The 20,112-nt window shown below is 35.7% G+C and overlaps 1 protein-coding gene across 1 annotated transcript in view; it reads right to left on the reverse strand.

Annotated features, from left to right (window-relative positions):
- The window catches only part of CCDC146 (coiled-coil domain containing 146), a 140,046-nt gene that overhangs the window by 61,220 nt on the left and 58,714 nt on the right, over positions 1–20,112 (reverse strand). The gene's annotated exons all lie outside the window — the stretch shown is intronic.

The raw sequence follows: 20,112 nt of genomic DNA on the forward strand, positions 1-20,112 counted from the left end.
AGAACTGTTCTTTGAAGAAGAACAAAAACCCAAAGTTGCAGCTTGCACTTCCCCATTGATGCCATAAAATGGAAACTTGGGAGCAGAATATGAGGATGTTTGATTTCCACTCTTGCTGATCCCCCGTTTCGGGGGCTTTTCATCCTGGCAGCATATCTGGACAAGTCATTTAATTTTTGTTCCGTTTATTCTGAAGTATTTTATTCTTTTTGATTCTATTGTAAGTGGAATTGTTTTTGCGATTTCTTTTTTGGATTGTTTATTTCTAGTGTGCAGAAGCCATTCAGTTCTGTTCAGTAAAATTATTAACCATGAAAACGGAGGTCAATCCTTAAAACCTGGTATAAGCTTTCCTATGTGTTCTACAAATGTTTCAGATAAGGCAGAGTATCTTTGACTCTTTTATTTACTTGATATAGCCTGAGTACCTAGAAAACTGCTTGACACTAAGATGCTCAGAAATATTTAGTGAATGAGGTCACTATATCTCACACATTCCTCAATTAGAGTGCTTATCTCGTTAAGCTGAAATCATATCTGTTCACCAGATGGGAAGCTCTCTGAAGACAAGAATCATTCTGGTGTCTCGAGAACCTAGCATAGTACATGGCATACAGCAGGTGCTCACACATGGCTCAATAATCCATCAGTATCTAGTAGACTGGGGGTGTGGCATGAAAGGTTGGGCATATCACAGAAGGATATCTCAATGTATGGTTTTCTCTCTCCACGTACACATGTGAATTGGGCCAAAAGGATCAAGGATGTCACTGAAAGACTAAAAAAGTCAGTCTAGAAGGAACACCAACAGCCTGAAGGGTGTGTGTGTGTGTGTGTGTGTGTGTGCATGTGTGCATGTGGGCATGTGTGTATAAAGATAACAGGATATAAACTTGGTATTGATTGTGGAAGATTTATGGATTGGTTGATTTTATGTGGAATACACACTCCCCATACAGGTTGGCATGGAATATTAAGAGCCTTTGAATAGAAAAACTGTCAAACATTTTCTCCTGACAGCTTGTCACCCAGGGAAAGTTCTCAACTCAATGTGCTCTACCTCCAAGGATGCATAGCTCAGCCCATAGTTACTCTGTATTAATGACTTCAGTAGATTGGTAGGTCAAATTTAAGTATCAGAGATGTTCAAATCCGTCAATAAAGCATAAATTCCAACACCTGAATATTTGAATCCTAAAAAAAACTCTTTAAAGGGCAAGATAATAGAGTTTTTATAACTAAATGGGTATTATAATATGTTACGCTTAAACCCAAAGTTAGACCCTCAGAATCTTTTGGTTTATGTTCTAATAGAAACCAATTAGTCACCTTATAAATTTCTTAAAATACTATAATTGAATGGTAACTGATGGATAGCAACTACCCGAGGCAATTATATAAAAAAATTATCTTGGAATTTCCTCAGAATAGGGTGGAATATTCAGAAACTAACACAGTTTTCCAAGTAATCTGGTTTTTATGATGTTTGGAGAGAGAGTTTTTTAGCTTGTTTTAGTTTGGGAAAAAGGAGAGAAAAACCATATAATACAACCCAGTATAATTTTAACTTCTTTCACTTGATACCAACTTTGATACCTAAGCAAAGTAAAATAAAAAGAAATGGAAAAAAAAGTTAAAAAAATAGATTCTAACAAACATTTCACCAAACACAGCTGTTTCTAGTTCACTAAGTCAACGATTACAAAATATTTTAATGTGCTTTCTGGCAAACAGGAGTAGGCTCATTTCATGGAAATGCCACATTTCCAGTTATTCTTGATAGGTTGTAACAATTTAAGGATCAGTAATTATTTCTACGTATTTCTTTATCAGGAAAAGAAGGTAAGATACTACCTATGTCTCTTAAAATATGTAAGATAGCCCTTAATCCATGTCACAGCAGTGTATTTCACTCCAAATATTGCAAACTAGCAGTCAAAAGTATAAATCTGCAGATGTTTTTAGTATGCACAATTTTTAAAGTTAGAAAAATTAGCTGGTAATGTTTAAAAATTTGTAGATTTTGCCATAAAAAACTGAATTTTCAGCTTTTCTTGAAGAATTATTAGATTTGATGACACCGGATTCATATTCTAACATTGTAATAATCAACTGGCATTGAGCAGAGACTGGCTTTCAGAAGTGATCGAAGAGGCTGCCCCTTTCACGAGAAGCGCAGTCGGCCCCCCACCCATTCAAGGTGTGTGCGGTGTCCTGACACCTAGGCTGTTCCACTCACTCACGTACCCTTTACGGGCCTTGTAGGCATTTAACATTGGGGTCCTGCTTTGTGTCATGTTTTATAAATATATATATACGTGTGTGTGTATATATATATATATATATGTATTTATATGGACATAAGGGTGTGTGACTGCATCGTGTGAGGTTTAGAACTTAATGCTTTAAAATTTCTGAGATTTTCCTGCTATTTTTCCATTTTAGCTTCTGATACTTTTATGAAAAGATGAAATAAACATGTCTGATACTTTTTTGAGTAATCGACATACTCTAAAAATAGTTAAATTGAAATATTTTATTATTTGGATATTGAAATATATTTTATTCACTTTAGTAAAACTTTATGCACATGGAACAAAAAATAAGCTAAAACGGTTGTGAAGACAATGTGAAAAAATGTGTCAGTCGGCTATATTTGGCGGGCAGAGGGGGGTGCTGAAAAACAGGAAACATTCAGTTAACATAAAGAGCTTTTCCTTATCTACAAACATCATCCTTGCAGCTAATGACCCTTTGGCTCTGTATTTTATGAGCTTTGATGAAAAAACAAATTATAATTTGTAAGGAAGTTGCAGATAAAATTCTGAACAACTTACCCTAGCAGTTATCATTTTAGTAGAGGTTTGAGCCAAATAAGAAGTAATGTACTACAGTAATGTAGTCAAATGAGAAAATTATTTCCAGGCAAGTAAAGCACCAGAACATAAGGGATTCTCAGAGGGGAGTTATTGGGACAAAAATAATATATTCAAAAAGAGTGTAATTTATGACTTATGGTAAGAAGAAAGACTGGAAATTCCATAAAGGTAGTGACCATGTCCACCTTTCCCATCACTATGTGTCCAAGGTCTAGCCCATGTGGAACTCACAAATACTTGTTGAGTAAGTGAAAGAAAACACACATGCAAGTGCTTAGCAAATAGTCATTCAATAAATATTTACTAAATAAATAATTCATCAAATGAATTTATTCAATAAGTATTTACCAAATGAAAATATACAAAAAGTACAAATTAATAATTCTTCTCTTATATCTTATTGAAAGTAATGCTTAATATTTATTTATTTATGAGAGATTGCTATGTACTATATTAGGTGCTTTATGTATGTTATTTAGTCCTCACAATAACCCCATGAAATAAATATTACAATCCAAAATTTAAAAAGTAAAAGAAAACTGAAGATACTTGAGAAACTTGAACAAGGTCACAAAGCTTGTGAGAGGCTTTGTAGGAATTTGATCACAATTCTATTCTGTCACTCTAATTTTAAGTGAATTAGAGAAACTCAGAAAGGAGTAGCATAGTCTCTTGCTGATGGCATGGAGACAGCGTGAAACACATCTAGAGAACTTAAGGTAGTACAGGTTGGCAGACATAAAAGACCATAGGAGTGGGTAATATTTGTAGAAGGACAGACACTGTGTCAAACTGATGTTGCAAGGAAGGGTAGGGTGAAGAAATAATATTAGCTAACTTGAAGTCACTTGTAGTGTGAAACCAAAAGACAGTAGTCAAAAATAATTATAAAAAAGGAGAAATGATATTATATAAAGATAACCATTATAACAAAAGCACAAACCTTCCTAAATTTAAGAAGCTATACTATATATACTTTATATAAATATAAAGGAAGGATAAACTTTAAAATAGAATTATACTATAAGAAGGAGGAGGAAATGGGGGAGGGGCTAGGGAAAGAAGTAATAATTCTTTGAATATACTTTGTTTTGTAGATATGACTTAGAACAGTATAGTACCTTAATTAGAAAATTAAATTTAAAATCAGTTGCTGAAGACTGAAAACAAAATAAATCAATTGAACATAACTATGTATCAAGTTGTTTCATAACTGCACAGTAATTTAAACAATTATATAGGACAATTAGGGAAGTATGGACTGACTGGATAGCTAATGACATTAAGGAATTTTTGTTAGCTGAGGGACTATGATAATGGCATCATGGTTACATTTTAAGGGAGTTTTTGTCTTTTAGAGATACATACTGAAATATTTATGAACAAAAATACTTTGATATTAGGGATTTGCTTCACAATAATCAGGAGTTTGGTGGTGTGGGAAATGAGTGGGGGATGAATCTAGATTGACCATAAATTGATGATTGCTGAAGCTAGGTTATGGGTACTTGGGGGTTCATTATACCATTTTCTTTACTTTTGTATAGGTTTGAAAATTTTTATTAAAAGGTTGTATATATTTCTTGATAACCAAAAGTATCAGAATTTAGATATCCAAGAGACTGTTGACCTAAAATACTTTAAAGGCTATTAATTATTCCAATAATATTATATTGTTTCTATAAATATTATAATTGTATATTATAATAATCAATATTATAATATACTTAATCATCCATATAGTCAATGTTAGTTTTTTAAAAAATCACTCTCAGTTGGCTTGTTTTCTTACCTTACTCACCAAACTTAGGTCTACAGAGAGCTAAAATGAATCTTTGACTTTCCTCAAAACCCATTCCATCCTCAGGGAATGAATATTTGCCAGCCATAGAGATGATGAAAAGAATATACCACAGAATTAGAATAGACTGTATTGACTAGTTTAAAAAGAAAGCACAAAGGAACAAAATTTCCTAGAACATCTTACAAAGACACTTTGAATATGTTCTGATATTCTTATCAAACTTAGAGACTACACTCTATTCCACCGAAGAAAACAGATGCTTAGCTTTGATTGGTATCCCATCAAAGTGGTTTTTCACTTCTATTTTTTTTTTTACAGAGATGCCCCTTATTTTGAGCATTTTGAGAAAAACAGATGAATGTAATTAATAGAGGCGAATAGAATGTTAGTTATACTTACAAAGAAATTTTTGGAAATATCTGAACAATCTAAACTATAGTGTTTAGATTTTGCGTAAAAACAATATATGTCAGAAAAATATACTAGGGGCCTGGAATATGTTATCTCATTTAATTCTTCTTATAATCCTATGAAATAGGTATGTGCCAGAGAGGCTGCACTCTAAGGAGAGAAGCAAGGGTTCAAATTCATGGTGACTTCAGAGTCCATCCTCTTTTCACTACTCCACTCTGCCTCCTGCCATGTTGGCTAGAATCGGACAACAGCAGTTACAGGCTTAGTACTAACTATTGAGAATTTATTATCCTTTAAGCACTAATTTCAAACAAATAGCTAGCATCTCATTTTAATTATGGAACTCTAGAGGAATTCCCACTAAAATCAGAAATAAGGTAGGGAAGAGTGACTGGTATGAGCATGATCATTGAATATAATTCAGAAAATATATACCAAGGGATTTAGACAGGAAAATGTTGTGTATATATGGGAAAGAGGGACAAATGGTCATTATTTGCAGCTGATATAAATGCCTACATGAAAAATACAAAATAATTTTATAATGCAGTAAGGTGCCCATCTATAAAATCAATTTATAAAAATATAGCTTTCAAAATTAATAATAAGAAGTTTGAAAACATATTGAAGAAAAGATCTGATTCATAATACCAATGGGAAAGATGAAAAATCTGGAAATAAACTTAACAAGATATGTGAAAGATCCATATATAGAAAACTACAAAAGTGTATAGGGAAATGTAAAAGAAGTTGTGAACAAATGTCCCAGGCTGATAAAAATATTTTAAAATAGGCCAATTATTCCCAAATTAATCACTAGAATTTTTGGAACTTATAGGATTGTAAAGTACAGTTGGAATAATATGTTATTTAAATTTTATAAAGGGAAGACTTCTAAGTGTGCATTTTCCCTTTCAGATTTAAGATGCATTCTAGAGCTATGACATTTAAACAGTAGGACAGTAGCACCAGGATAGAGAGCCATATCAATGTAACCAGAAAACGTTTTGCTTATGGATAAATTCAAGTCAGTGCAGGGAAAAGGTGGAATTCATTAAAACATTGTATTGGAAGAACTTTTTAAACATTTGGGGGAAAAATATAGTTAGGCTCCTATGTCACACTTTAAAACAAATTCTAGAGTATTAAAATTGAAACATAAAAAATAAAACCATAAAAATAATGGAAAACACACATGGCATTTATATGATTGTAGTATTGTAAAGGAATCATAAGGAAAAGATTAATATAAAAATGAAACATCTAAAGACTTCCATATATGTAAATACCACAATTGAAATTCAAATGTCAAAGTTGAAAAAAAGTATGCAAATACTTGATACACAGAGCGCTAATAATACAAATTCATTAAAAAAGAACAAATAAGGTTTTAGAAATTAAAAGAAAAACATTATATTGGAAGAATGGAGATCATGAAAATAAAGTCACTTAAACCCAAATGACTAATAATTATATGAAAAATTGCCTAATCTCACAAACCCCATGACAAAACAGTTCTATTCCTTGATAAATGCCCACAGAGGTGCATGCACAAGTACACCAAGAGACACGTACAAGAACGTTCAAGTTGCATTATTAGTAATTTATGAAAATTGGAAACAACCTCAATATCCATTGGCAATATATTGGATAAATATAATTTTGGTAAAACCAAACAGTGGAAATATACATGCAAAAATATGAATGATTCTCATAAATATAACATAGAGTGAAAGAAACCAAACACAAAATAATACATTTTGTAGAATTCTGTTTCCATCAAATTTAAAAATAGGCAAAACTAGGACTTCCCTGGTGGCGCAGTAGTTAAGAATCCTTCTGCCACTGCAGGGGACGTGGGTTTGATCCTTGGTCCGGGAAGATCCCACATGCCGTGGAGCAACTAAGCCCGTGCACCACAACTACTGACCCTGCGCTCTAGAGCTTGTGAGCCACAACTCCTGAGCCCGCATGCCACAACTACTGAAGCCCGTGTGCCTAGAGCCCGTGCTCCACAACACGAGAAGCCACCGCAGTGAGAAGCACGCACACCACAATGAAGAGCAGCCCCACTCTCCACAACTAGAGAAAGCCCACACGCAGCAACAAAGACCCAATGCAGCCAAAAATAAATAAAATAAATTTTAAAAATAATAAAAATAGGCAACACAGAAGTATGGTATATGGGGATTCATGCTTAGGTGGTAAAACTATTAAGAACAACAAGAAAAGCATTATCATAAAAGTCAGTACAGTGGCTACTACAGGGTGAATGACAGAGTAGGAGGGGAATTTCTGGAAGCTGGCAGTATTTTTTTTTTGACTGGATGGTGGTTGAGTATTTGATTTCAATTGTATCTTTATATTTTGGATACTTTATATGTGTTACATTCAGAATTTAAAAAGATTAAAAACTATGTAGAAGATGGTCTAATTTTTATAAAATTACACACAAACATATATATTTGGAAAGATGATTTGAAATAGTCTAAAATGTTAATAAAAGTCATTATTATACTACACTCAACAACAACAACAAAACAATGCCAATTCAAAAATGGACAAAGGATCTAAATAGACATTTCTCCAAAGAAGAATACAAATGGTCAATAAGCACTCAAGGGCTTCCCTGGTGGCGCAGTGGTTGGGAGTCTGCCTGCCAATGCAGGGGACACGGGTTCGAGCCCTGGTCTGGGAAGATCCCACATGCCGCAGAGCAACTAGGCCCGTGAGCCACAATTACTGAGCCTGCGCGTCTGGAGCCTGTGCTCCGCAACAAGAGAGGCCGCGACAGTGAGAGGCCTGCGCACCGCGATGAAGAGTGGCCCCTGCTTGCCACAAATAGGGAAAGCCCTCGCACAGAAACGAAGACTCAACACAGCCAATAAATAAATAAATAAATAAATAAATAAATAAATAAATAAAAAACCAGAATCCTCCTCCTAACAGTTGTATGAATAAAAAAAAAAAAAAAAAGCACTCAACATCACTAATCATTCTAAAATACAAATCAAAATCACAATGAGATATGACTTCACATCCAGTAGGATGGCCATTTTCAAAAGAACAGAAAATAACAACTGTTGGCAAGGATATGGAGGAACTGGAACCCCTGTGCATGGATGATGGGAATGTAAAATGGTGCAGCTGATGTGGAAAACACTATGGGCAGTTCCTCAAAAAATTAAATGTAGCATCACCATAGGATCCATCAATTCCACTTCTGGGTATACACATAAAAGAACTGAAAGCAGGGACTTGAACAGATACTTGTACACTCATTTTCATAGCAGCATCATTCATTACAGCCAAAAGGTGAAAACAACCCAAATGTCCATCAACAGATGGGTAGATAAACAAAATGGGGTGTGTAAATACAGTGGAACAGTATTCAGCCTTAAGAAGGAATGATATTCTGATACATGCTATAACATGAACAGACCTTAAAGATATTATACTAAGTGAGATAAGCCAGATATAAAAGGACAAATATTGTATGATTCCACTTATACGAGGTACCTAGAATAGTCATATCCATAGAGACAGAAAGTAGAACAGTTTTTACCAGAGGTGGGGCAGCAGAGAATGGAGATTTACTCTTTATTAAGTACAGAGTCAGTATGAGATGATGAAAAATTTCTGGAGATAGATGGTGGTAGTTGTTGCATAGTAATGTGAATGAATTTAATGTCACTGAACTGTACACTTAAAAATAGTTAAAATGGTGAATTTTATGTTATGAATATTTTACTACAATAAAAAGTGGTAGGAAAAGATTAAAAAAATAAGTGGTAGGAATATAGTTGTCATATGCATTTCTGTATTTTTTTTTATTGAGGTATAGTTGACTTACAATACTATGTTAGTTTCAGATGTACAACATAGTGATTCAAAATCTTTATAGATTATACTTCATTTAAAGTTATTATAAAATATTGGCTATATTCCCTATGCTGTACAATATATCCTTATAGCTTATTTATTTTATACATAGTAGTTTGTACCTCTTAGTCCCCTACCCCTATCTTGCCCCTCCCCCCTTCCCTCTCCCCACTGATAACCAGTAGTTTGTTCTCTATCTGTGAGTCTGTTTCTGTTTTGTTGTATTCATTCATTTGTTTCATTTTTTTTTAAGATTCCATTTTGAGGAAATGATTTCCACTTTTTACCACTGGATATGATGTTAGCTGTAGGATTATCATATTTGGCCCTTATTATGTTGAGGTATTTTCTCTCTACACCCACTTTGTGGAGAGTTTTTTTTTTTTATCATAAATGGATGTTGAATTTTGTCATAAGCTTTTTCTGCATCTATTGAGATGGTTGTATGATTTTATTCTTCAGTTTGTTAATATGGCATATCACATTGATTGATTTGTAGATATTGAACCATCCTTGCATCCCTGGGATAAGTCCCACTTGATCATGGTGTATGATCGTTTTAATGTATTGTTGAATTTGGTTTGCTAATATTTTGTTGAGAATTTTTGCATCTATGTTCGTCATTGATATTGGCCTGTAATTTTCTTTTTTTGTGTGATATCTCTGTGTGATTTTTGTATCAGGGTGATGCTGGCATCATACAGTGTGTTCGGAAGCATTCCTTCCTCTGTGTAATTTTCTGGGTTAGTTTGAGAAAGATAGGTGTTAACTCTTCTGTAAATGTTTGGTAGAATTCACCTGTGAAGCCATCGGGTCCTGGACTATTGTTTGTTGGGGGGTTTTAAATTACTGATTTAATTTCATTACTTGTAATTGGTCTGTTCATATTTTCTATTTCTTCCTGGTTCAGTCTTGGGAGATTGTACAATTCTAGGAATTTGCCTGTTTATTAGGTTGTCCATTTTATTGGTGTATAGTTGTTCATAGCAAACTCTTATGATCCTTTGTATATCTGTGATGTTGGTTGTAAGTTCTCCTTTTTCATTATTGATTTTATTGATTTGGGCCCTCTTTTTTTCTTGATGAGTCTGGCTAAAAGTTTATCAATTTTGTTTATCTTTTCAAAGAACTAACTCTTAGTTTCATTGATCTTTTCTATTTTTTTAAGTCTCTGTTTCACTTATTTCTGCTCTGATCTTGATGATTTCTTTCCTTCTATTAACTGTGGGTTTTGTTTGTTCTTTTTCTAGCTCCTTTAGGTGTAAGGTTAGGTTGTTTGTTTAAGATTTGTCTTGCTTCCTGAGAATTTCTGTATTTTCTAACCTTTTTTTTAAATATTTATTTATTTATTTGATTGCACTGGGTCTTAGTTGCAGCAGGTGGGCTCCTTAGTTGTGGCTCGAGGGCTCCTTAGCCGTGGCATGCGAACTCTTAGTTGCGGCATGCAAGTGGGATCTAGTTCCCTAACCAGGATCGAACCCTGGCCCCCTGCATTGGGAGCGTGGAGTCTTAACCACTGCGCCACCAGGGAAGTCTCTCTAATCTTTTTTATAATGAGCAAGTATTTCATTTATAATCAGAAATTTTCTTTTTCAGAAAAGAGATGTAAAAATTTTTTTTCACTTGTCTTCTAGAATGCAGTTCTGGGCAGGGTGAGGCATAAGATGTCTTTAAAAAATTATTATTCTAAGAATTTATACTACAAGCCAGACAACGCACACAAGCATAAACAGAAAGACAGGTTGAGAAAATTATAGTGACAGATTAGTATATATTGGAGAAATTGTCTGAATCATTTTCACATATAGCAAGGTATGTGAATAGCTCATTTGGTAATGCCCGGTTATTTTGAAGGGCGTGAAGAAACCTTATTGCTTTCTAAAATCCCAGGGCCATTGTACTAGGAAAGTTTTAATATGGGCAGACTATATTTTTGTAGCATTTTTCTATAGTCTAGCTACAAATTAAGGGTACTGTAGAGATCAGTGTAAACTAGATGGCACGGAAATTGGGAGACCTGAGCAGCCTTGGCCAGGCATGGACAGGTCATTTAGTTTTTCCTAGACCTGTTTACTCATCTGTAAAATGAAGGGGCTAGTCCTCATGACATGTAACGTCGTTTTCTGAAGTTTTACAGCACTGGAAAAGTTTGAAATAGCTGTTTAATATTAAAGTTCCTTTAATAAACTGTAAATGCTGTTTGTTCTAGATATTTCATATTAATTACTGTCATATATATCTAGTATATTCAGCTTCTACCTGACAGTGTTATTATTCTATTTGATATAGTACTGGTGTTTTAAAATATGAAAAATTCAGGAAATCACAGTGAATTAAATTGTTATGAAAGCCAGTAGTTCCACAGCAAAACTCCTTTAAACATTGGAAATTGGGTATATTGGCTAAAAATTCACACGGTTTATAAAGTAAAGCTGTTTGGAAGGTCTATGTCCTAAAAGTTTATTTAACTTCATTTATGGCAATGTAATAATATAATCTGAAGCAACTATTAACACAACTGGCCACTGCCAAAATGATGAAGAAAGCATGTATCTTTGATGCCCTAACGCTCTGATTCCAGTCATGTCCTCTAACTTTGTTCTCTCAATTTCCATTCCGGAAAAGAAATCCTATAAAATTAGCTTTCCATATGGACTTAATATCTTCTTTAAACAAGACTCTGGTACAGACCCCACCATGATTCAATTTCTCTCCCTCTTTTTCCCTCGAGTCTCTTTTCTTTGTTTCTTTGTCATCTTTATCCCACCACCTTCATCTCTCTGGGCTCCACTACATTCCTCTCTGTACTATATTTCTGTCTTCTGTGTTTCGGGTGGGAGTTAGCGGGAAAATTAGAGAAGATGGGCCACATAATAAGCAGCAGATGTTAGCTAGTCGTGGAGCAGGGAGGAAGGGCCACTTAAACTTAGCCTAGATTCTCCAAGTCAGGCCAGGCTCCTCTTCTGGGGCTTGCCTTAGAAAAGAGAAAAGTAAAATCCCCCAATCCATATGCTTTTAGTTGCTGAAGAACAACTTCTTCTTCTTCCTCAGTACCCCTACTGCCTCACGATGCAGAAGCAAAGATAAAACAAGAGGGAAAAAATAGGGAAAACGGCAAATGTAAAAGCAAAAAGTTTTAATATGTTTACCTCCTGTGCTCTTATATTTTCAATGCTACACAGCTATATCTTTATTCTGTGCATTCTGCATAATCTGTACTTTATTGAATTAATAAACCCTACGCTCATTATATAAATTTTAGACCTAGGAAAGCTATACATGCCATTTGTACAGAATATGGTTTTCTTTTCAAAAACCCTTTCATTCCAAACACTCTGCTTTGTAAATGGAAGATTTTGGAGTGCTGGTAGTTACGGAGGTGGGTTAAGAGGCAAAGAAATAAGCCTAATAAAGGAAACAGGAAGTTCTCTTCTCTGCCAGGAAGCATATATCCAACGTAGGCATGATTATATACAGACACTGTACAACCTTTGTGGTCTAATTTGAAAAGAATGACTCTACGATTGGCTATTTTCAGAGTTAGCAAAGGGAGAGGCCAATGCCATGGCATAGTGGGAGGGAACTGAGAGGTGCAGAAAAGGCCTTGGTGTGCTTACTGACCCCCTTTCTAACACCAAACACATTGCCTCGGCCCAAGGCTGGCTCTGGCTTGAAATACTTTGCTCTGCAACTTAAAGCTCCATGAAGTGAGGACTGGGTCTGTTTTTTCACTTATGTCATCCCCAGGGTCGGTACAGAGCATGGCTCAATAAATGCAAAATAAGGACTCATTGAATGGAGGAGTAACTAAAACGAAGAAGATCTTTATAATTTTCCATTGGAATTAATGATCTAATTAAAGGACCATCTGTACTTATGACTTGCTTTGCTATTACATGACTTCTAATTAATAACATTTACAGTCATAAAGTATTACACCTGAAAAGGACCTTAAGATCTCTAATCTGACCTCATATTACAGATGAGGAAACTAATGCCTAGTTAAGTGACAAGAAGATCTTCTTCTTGTCTTAAGATCTTAAGATCTTCCTCACTAAGATCATGGGTTCCAGAACTACCATTCTAAGGCTCTTTTCACCCTGTCATGTCATGCTATTTTTGAGATAATGGTAGTGAATGGAGACTTATTTTAAGCCTACGTTTATACATGACTTGACCACAACTTGTGCATCTGTGTTGTCATCTTTTTGTGCAACAGCAGTTGTTGCAGCTGAACTTTATATCAAGTATCAAAACACATGCCATATCATTTGTACATGTAAACATGATTGAAATAATTGTGTGTTAAATGCACAAGCAGAGGAAAGCTGTGGTAAATAATGGTGGACGCTTTAAAATAAGTAAAATAAGGGCCAAGCAATTTTACATCTCTTGATAATGATCAAGAAGTAGTTTCTTATACTCTGAAAAATTTTCATTGCAAACAATAGGATATGACTCAAATAATAGATAATATCAAACTAGAAGCAGAGAAAGAAATAAACTTAATAAGCTAATGCTATACCTCAGAATGCCATACTTTAAATCATGTTTACTATTAAAACTACAACATTTACTCCATTTCATAGATTTTCTTTAGTTACCAGCACAGTAGAAATCACCTTTAAATTAACATTTATTGAGAATTCATACGCTGACATATATATTTCATAAGATAAACTTGAGTCTTTACAAAACAAGTTTCAAAGAGAGGAAAGAACAGGCTTTGAAAAGACATACATGCAGCATGAAATTATTCAACTGGCATGGAATTAGTTTACTATTTTCATTTTTCCATAAAAAGTTAATTGTTTAAGATGCATACTGTTTTTATGAATGAACTGAAACAAATTCCTAAGCTAAATTTTATTATTCAGTTTAAATTTATATAATTATATAACATATATGATATTGCATGATATTATGTAAAATTATATAACATATAATAGATATAGGTAATGTTATATATTCTATACATTCATATTTATATATTATTTTTAAATGCCAAGTAAAGGCAAACAAAGCAATTAATACCCTAAGGAATGCAAGTGATAAAACAGATAAAACCAAATTAACACTTAGAATGAATATATAGACATTTCTAAGATTTAAAGCCTTGGATTTTGTAACAGTATATAATCAATCCTCATTATTCATGTATTGCATATTTGCAAATTCACTTACTTATTAGAATTTATAACTCCAGGATAATACTTGTGGGCTTTGGGGACCATTTGTAGACATGGCCAGGGTGGTGAAAAGTTCGAGTTGCCCAACACATGCATTCCCAGCTGAGCTCAGAGATCAACGCTCTGTTGTCTTATTTCAGCTCTCATACTGTAACCAAGTGCTCTTGTTGTGGTCTAAGTGCCATGTTTTTCCACATTTTTGTGTTTTTTGCTGATGTTTTCACTGTTTAAAATGGCCCCTGAGCATAGTTCTGAGGTGCTGTCTAGTGTTCCTCAGTGCAAGAAGGTTGTGATGTAACTTAAGGAGGAAATACATGTGTTAGATAAGCTTCCTTCAGGCATGATTATAGTTCTCTTGGTCATGAATTCTGTGTTAATGAATCAACAATATATACTAAATAAGATGTCTTTAAACAGAAACACATTGAAAACAAGGTTATATATTGATCAGTTGACAAAAATATTAGGACCCGAGGCTCGTAGAAGCCTAACCCTGTATTTCCCCTAGTAGCAATGGTTTGATATTTGCTAATTCAGTGTTTGTGGTGACATTATAGAAAACACATAACTACCATAAATTATGAGAAACAAAGGGAAGACAGGAAAAGCCACAATTTCATTTTTATGATTTCTTTATTATGATTTTATTTTTTGTTTTGTTTGAGGAATATAAAAGGAAACTCAAGATCGATCTCCAATACAAGAAATAAAAATAAACATATTTTGTTTCCTCAACATTGGTTATATGAAGTTTATTGAGTCTCTGGAAATTTAGAGAGATGACAGGAAAATTAGATGCCATGCCCCATGGATCTCTTAGCTCCTCCATGATCCCTGGCTTGGTGTGGGATACACAGTAAAAGATTTTGTTGATAAGATGTTGACATTGATAAGATGGACATTCCAAGACTCCCATGAAATATTCCAGTTTCAAAAAATTCTAACCTGAGAAGCCCTGGATACCTCACTGAAGACCTAGGCCATTAGTTCATCAGATGACTGCATGTTTTATAGTCTTGTTAAGAGTGGACCTTTGGATATTTCTGCCCTATATTTCTCTTGATCTAGACCCTTAAGGATTCACATAGTGGATCTTTCATGGTAGGTCCATGCTGGAGGGTTTCCTAGTCTGGATCTCTTTATCTATGCTAGAGATGTACTTGCAGGACATAACAAAGAACCTACCAACTATTATTCTAGCTTTAACCAAAATCAGGCAATTCTCTATGGGTTGCTGAAATCAGGCTTTTGTTTAAAGTTCTTTCCATGAAATTTATAATGAACAAGGACTAAGACCTCTAAGGAATACTAAGATAAACATTATTTACTGTTGACATTTCAAACCAAGTAGATTAAAAAGTGAATGTTTTAATTTTTTATCCCAAAACATGTACTCCCTAAAGAACCATCAAATTTAGTAAGTTAGAAACTACAAATATGTCAAATTAATAGGCATAATATCAAGAAAAGGATCTCAGTACTATAAATAATAATTGTTATTAAATTTACTTACTTCCTTTGGTACAAATAGAAACATAAAGGGTTTCTTTCTTTTAAGAGAACTGTATTAAGGGAAATGAAAATTTGCTTTTGGAATCTGATCCAGATACAGTAAATGCAGATCCTCTCTTAAATATACTTTGCGTAAGAAAAAAAAAAGAAGTTTGAATATATTGTGAATATAGACTGATGAAAGTAATTTTCATATGGGGCTTATAAAAACATATCTTGCTACTTTAAAATCCCAACATGTATTGGTGTTAAATAATTTGTTTAGATCTGAAAAACAAGTCTGTAAGTGGGCATAATGCATCAGTTCCAGGTTGAGAGCAGATATGGGGTAGAAGTTTCCGACACTGCCATGAGGAATCAGTAGACGATTCTAGGAGTCAGGGCAGGCTGGGCATGAGAAAATCCGGAAAGGTTTTCCAGCAAGAAGGAGAAGGCAGAGAGTCAAGGTCGGAGGGTGGGAATTCCGTAGGAGTTGAGGACCAGAAATCAGCTCTTCAAGTTTTTGATTATCTGATGGCTGCCTCTCTCCTGGTCTTTGTGACACAGCACTCTTCTGGTTCTCATATTTTACCATCCTTTTGGTTCCTGTGGCTTCAAATTGACATCCATATCCATTCTGTGCTGTTTGTAATACTTAGATGTTTAACTGTATGTTAGATATTTCTACTTGGTGGCTTGTCAGTCTATTCAAAACAGAAATACTACTACTACACTCTCCCCAACTCACGGCTCCCTCTCTACTCTCATTGCCATGACATTACTTAACTTCAGTTGGAGTCATATTTCATGGTGCTCTCTCAACTCTCCCCTCTCCTTCCATTTTTCATCCCTTATCAGATTCTATAGATTCTATAGATTCTATTACTCTTTGACAAAAATAGTTGCTACCCCTTCACCACCCCTCCTGCCACCGCACTAGTTCACCTCTTACCTAGTTCCCGCCACTACACTAGCACCTCTCACCTAGCACAGCATTTCCTACTGGTTTCTAGCAGAAGATTCATTCCTAAAAATGGTGCTAGAAAAAAAAAAGATTCCCATTATCAACCAAAATTTGAAAAATGCAGCATATGTTATTTTCTTCTTGGCCGGCCATAACGCACATTAGCAAATTACTGATAATTTTCAGAGCCACCTGTCCTGGAACTCTGTTGGCACATAACATTTATCAACATCTAGGTACTCACGTTCCAGCAAACACACTTTGGGAAACAATGACTTGGACTATTTAAATGGCCTCTAAACTGCTCTCTCTGCCTAATCTTTCCCTTTCCAGTGCACCTACAATTTCAGTGATAGATTAATTTCTCTCAAATGCTTAACTGATTATATTATTCCTTTGCTCAAAACCTTCAGTGGGGCTTCCCTGGTGGCGCAGTGGTTAAGAATCTGCCTGCCAATGCAGGGGACACGGGTTCGAGCCCTGGTCTGGGAAGATCCCACATGCCACGGAGCAACTGGGCCCGTGAGCCACAACTACTGAGCCTGCGCGTCTGGAGCCTGTGCTCCGCAACAAGAGAGGCCGCGATAGTGAGAGGCCCGCGCACCGCGATGAAGAGTGGCCCCCACTTGCCACAACTAGAGAAAGCCCTCGCACAGAAACGAAGACCCAACACAGCCAAAAATAAATAAATAAATTTGAAAAAAAAAAACCTTCAGTGGCTCCCCACTGATCTAAGCAGTGATTTAAGCACCAAGCTCTCCACAACATGGTACCAATATTCCTTTCCAGTATTATCTCCCTGCCCCCCACGTGGCAGGGTGGCACAGGAGAAGACATGAACTTTGGAGTCAGACCCAGGTTCAAATTCCAACTGTCCTTTAAAAAGTGCGAAACCATAGGCAAGTGATTTATTGCTTTGAACCCTTTCTTTGCTCATCTGCACGTGCAGGAATAATTGTGTAGATGGGAGGATGTAGTGAGATAGTATTTGTGAAAGCTTCCTGCACAACTGTAGCACAACACTCTCTGCCCCCGTGGGCTGTAAACTCATTAGGCAGGTTGAGCCTCTTTCATGTGGTGGTCACTTAGTGTCTGCCTCTGGCAAGTGAACAATAATCTTTTAAAATTAAGGACCCAGAATTCCCACTTACTAGTGTCGATAAAAACTGATTAATAAAGCTATTTTTGGCCTTTATTTGGGGTATTTTCTATGGTCCCGAAGGGACAGGAGCCAGTTCCCATAGCACATCCAAGTTTTTTAGGTGGAACTATGCCGCTGGCCCTTGGCTAAGTGGGGTGTGCAGGGCCCAAGAATCAACAGCAGTGCCTGGAAAGCAAATCCCTGATTCACAGAGATGAAACAAAAGCCCAATGCAAGAGTCAGAAAGCTATACCTTTGTTAGATTTAGAAAAGCTTAAAAGTGCTTATGATTTCACTTGAAAGTCCAACGTGAGCAAAATACAAAGCCCTCAATACCCCTTCCTAAGAAGGAAAAGGGGATTTTTGTTTGATGTGTTCACTAGTGTAGCCTAAGTGCCTGGAACAATGTCTTGCATGTAGGGGATGCTCAATAAATATATGATGGATGGATGGATGGATGGAAGGATGGATGGATGGATGGATGGATGGATGGATGGATGGATACATCTTCTATATGCTCCAGCATAGTGCTGAGTATACAGATCTTTAATAAATTCTTGACTGGACTTGACAGGCTAAATATGTGGATTTATAGCCTATCAAGTCAAAGGCATTTAATAATGTACCTTGAACTAAATATCGTTCCTATATATTTCTACTTTATAAGATATTTTAATCTATTATCTATATTATCATCATTCTCTTTCTTTTTAAAGTTACCTAATCATTCATTTATTTTCTCCCCTTACAGTAGGAGAGTGTCACAGTTTGAAAGTGGGTGAGGAGAGAGAAATGAAATTAGGAGATTAAATAGATATTTTTAGTCAAAAATTTAATATGCTAAAATTGGTTTGAATACATTAAATGGAACGAAGAGAAAAAGAAACTTAATTTTTTAAAAAGCTGGAAGAAGATGGAGGAAAATGAGACATAAGGTGTGTAGAACATGTTTGACGAATTTGTTTGGAAGGAATGTTACATTTTATACACTGCATTTTTTTCCTTCAGCACTGCACCACTCAAAATTTTTGTATCCATCATTCCTGTATGAGGGGAGAATAGCCAAATTCCTCCTTCACAGTTACAGGAACCAAGGCTCAGCAAAGTTAATGATCTATAGATCCAATAAGAAGTAGATGCAGGGGTGGAATCTAGGTCTCCTGAATATCCAGGAGTAAATACAGTTTGGAAGTGTAAAGTGAGCCTGACACATTTAGAGAACATGAATAGTTAGGCTGAATAGGAGCATTTGGCTGGAATGAAGGAGTATATAGAAAAATCATAGGAAATCAGGTTAAAGAGATAAATAAGAGATAGATTACAGAGCACTTTAAATAATACAATAAGAATTTAGACTTTTAGCCATAATTTTATTTTTTTTAATTTTGGCTGCGTTGGGTCTTTGTTGCGGTGCGTGGGCTTCTCATTGCAGTGGCTTCTTTTGTTAGGGAGCACAGGCTCTAGGCACGTGAGCTCAGTAGTTGTGGCTCGCGGGCTCTAGAGCACAGGCTCAGTAGTTGTGACACACGGGCTTAGTTGCTCCGCGGCATGTGGGATCTTCCCGGACCAGGGCTCAAACCCGTGTCCCCCTGCATTGGCAGGCGGATTCTTAACCACTGAGCCACCAAGGAAGTCCCCTAGCCATAATTTTGAAATTATTTTTAAAACAATAAAATCCTTTTTTAAATAAGAAACCTTACATGAGATGCCAATATGTAAAATAAATTAAAAGGAGGTGGTTCCTTCAGTAGAAGCTGTTCCTCCTTCCTGTCCTCAGCCTCTCAGGAGAAAAGTTTGAAAACCATGAAAAAAGGTTCGAAAAGTGTGAAAAGTCATGAATGCAGACGTGTTTGGGGCAAAGCAGTGACATAGCAAGTGGCATAGAGACCAGGTGGAGGGCCCACTGCGGAGGCAGAAACACAGAGAGGGGACTGCCAGGGCTGCCAGCGGGGAGGGCAGGCAAAGATACCGGAGACAAAAGAAGAATCAGAACCGAGATGGGATGGACTAGTTCAGAGATTCGTACTTGGCAGCTGTGGAAGGACAGTACAGGCACAGAACTGGTGAAAAGCAAAGGAGGAGGCTGCTGGTTTTGATGAAAGGCAAGGATGTATTTTAACAGTGTTTCCGTCATTTAGACATTCCTCCTACGCTATGCAGTGATCGGAGAAATAGAAAGCAGCACTTTTTTCTCTACCAGTTTTCTTCCCTTTTCAAACAGATGAAACAAAAGTCCACTGCAAGAACCAGAAAGCTGAGCTTCATTATATTTAAAATTTTAAGTGCTTGAGATTTCACCTGAAAGCCCAACGTGAAGAAAATACAGAATTCTCAATGCCCCATTCCAA

Source organism: Balaenoptera acutorostrata, chromosome 7 (assembly GCF_949987535.1).
Source record: "Balaenoptera acutorostrata chromosome 7, mBalAcu1.1, whole genome shotgun sequence".
NCBI classification, from domain to species: domain Eukaryota; kingdom Metazoa; phylum Chordata; class Mammalia; order Artiodactyla; family Balaenopteridae; genus Balaenoptera; species Balaenoptera acutorostrata.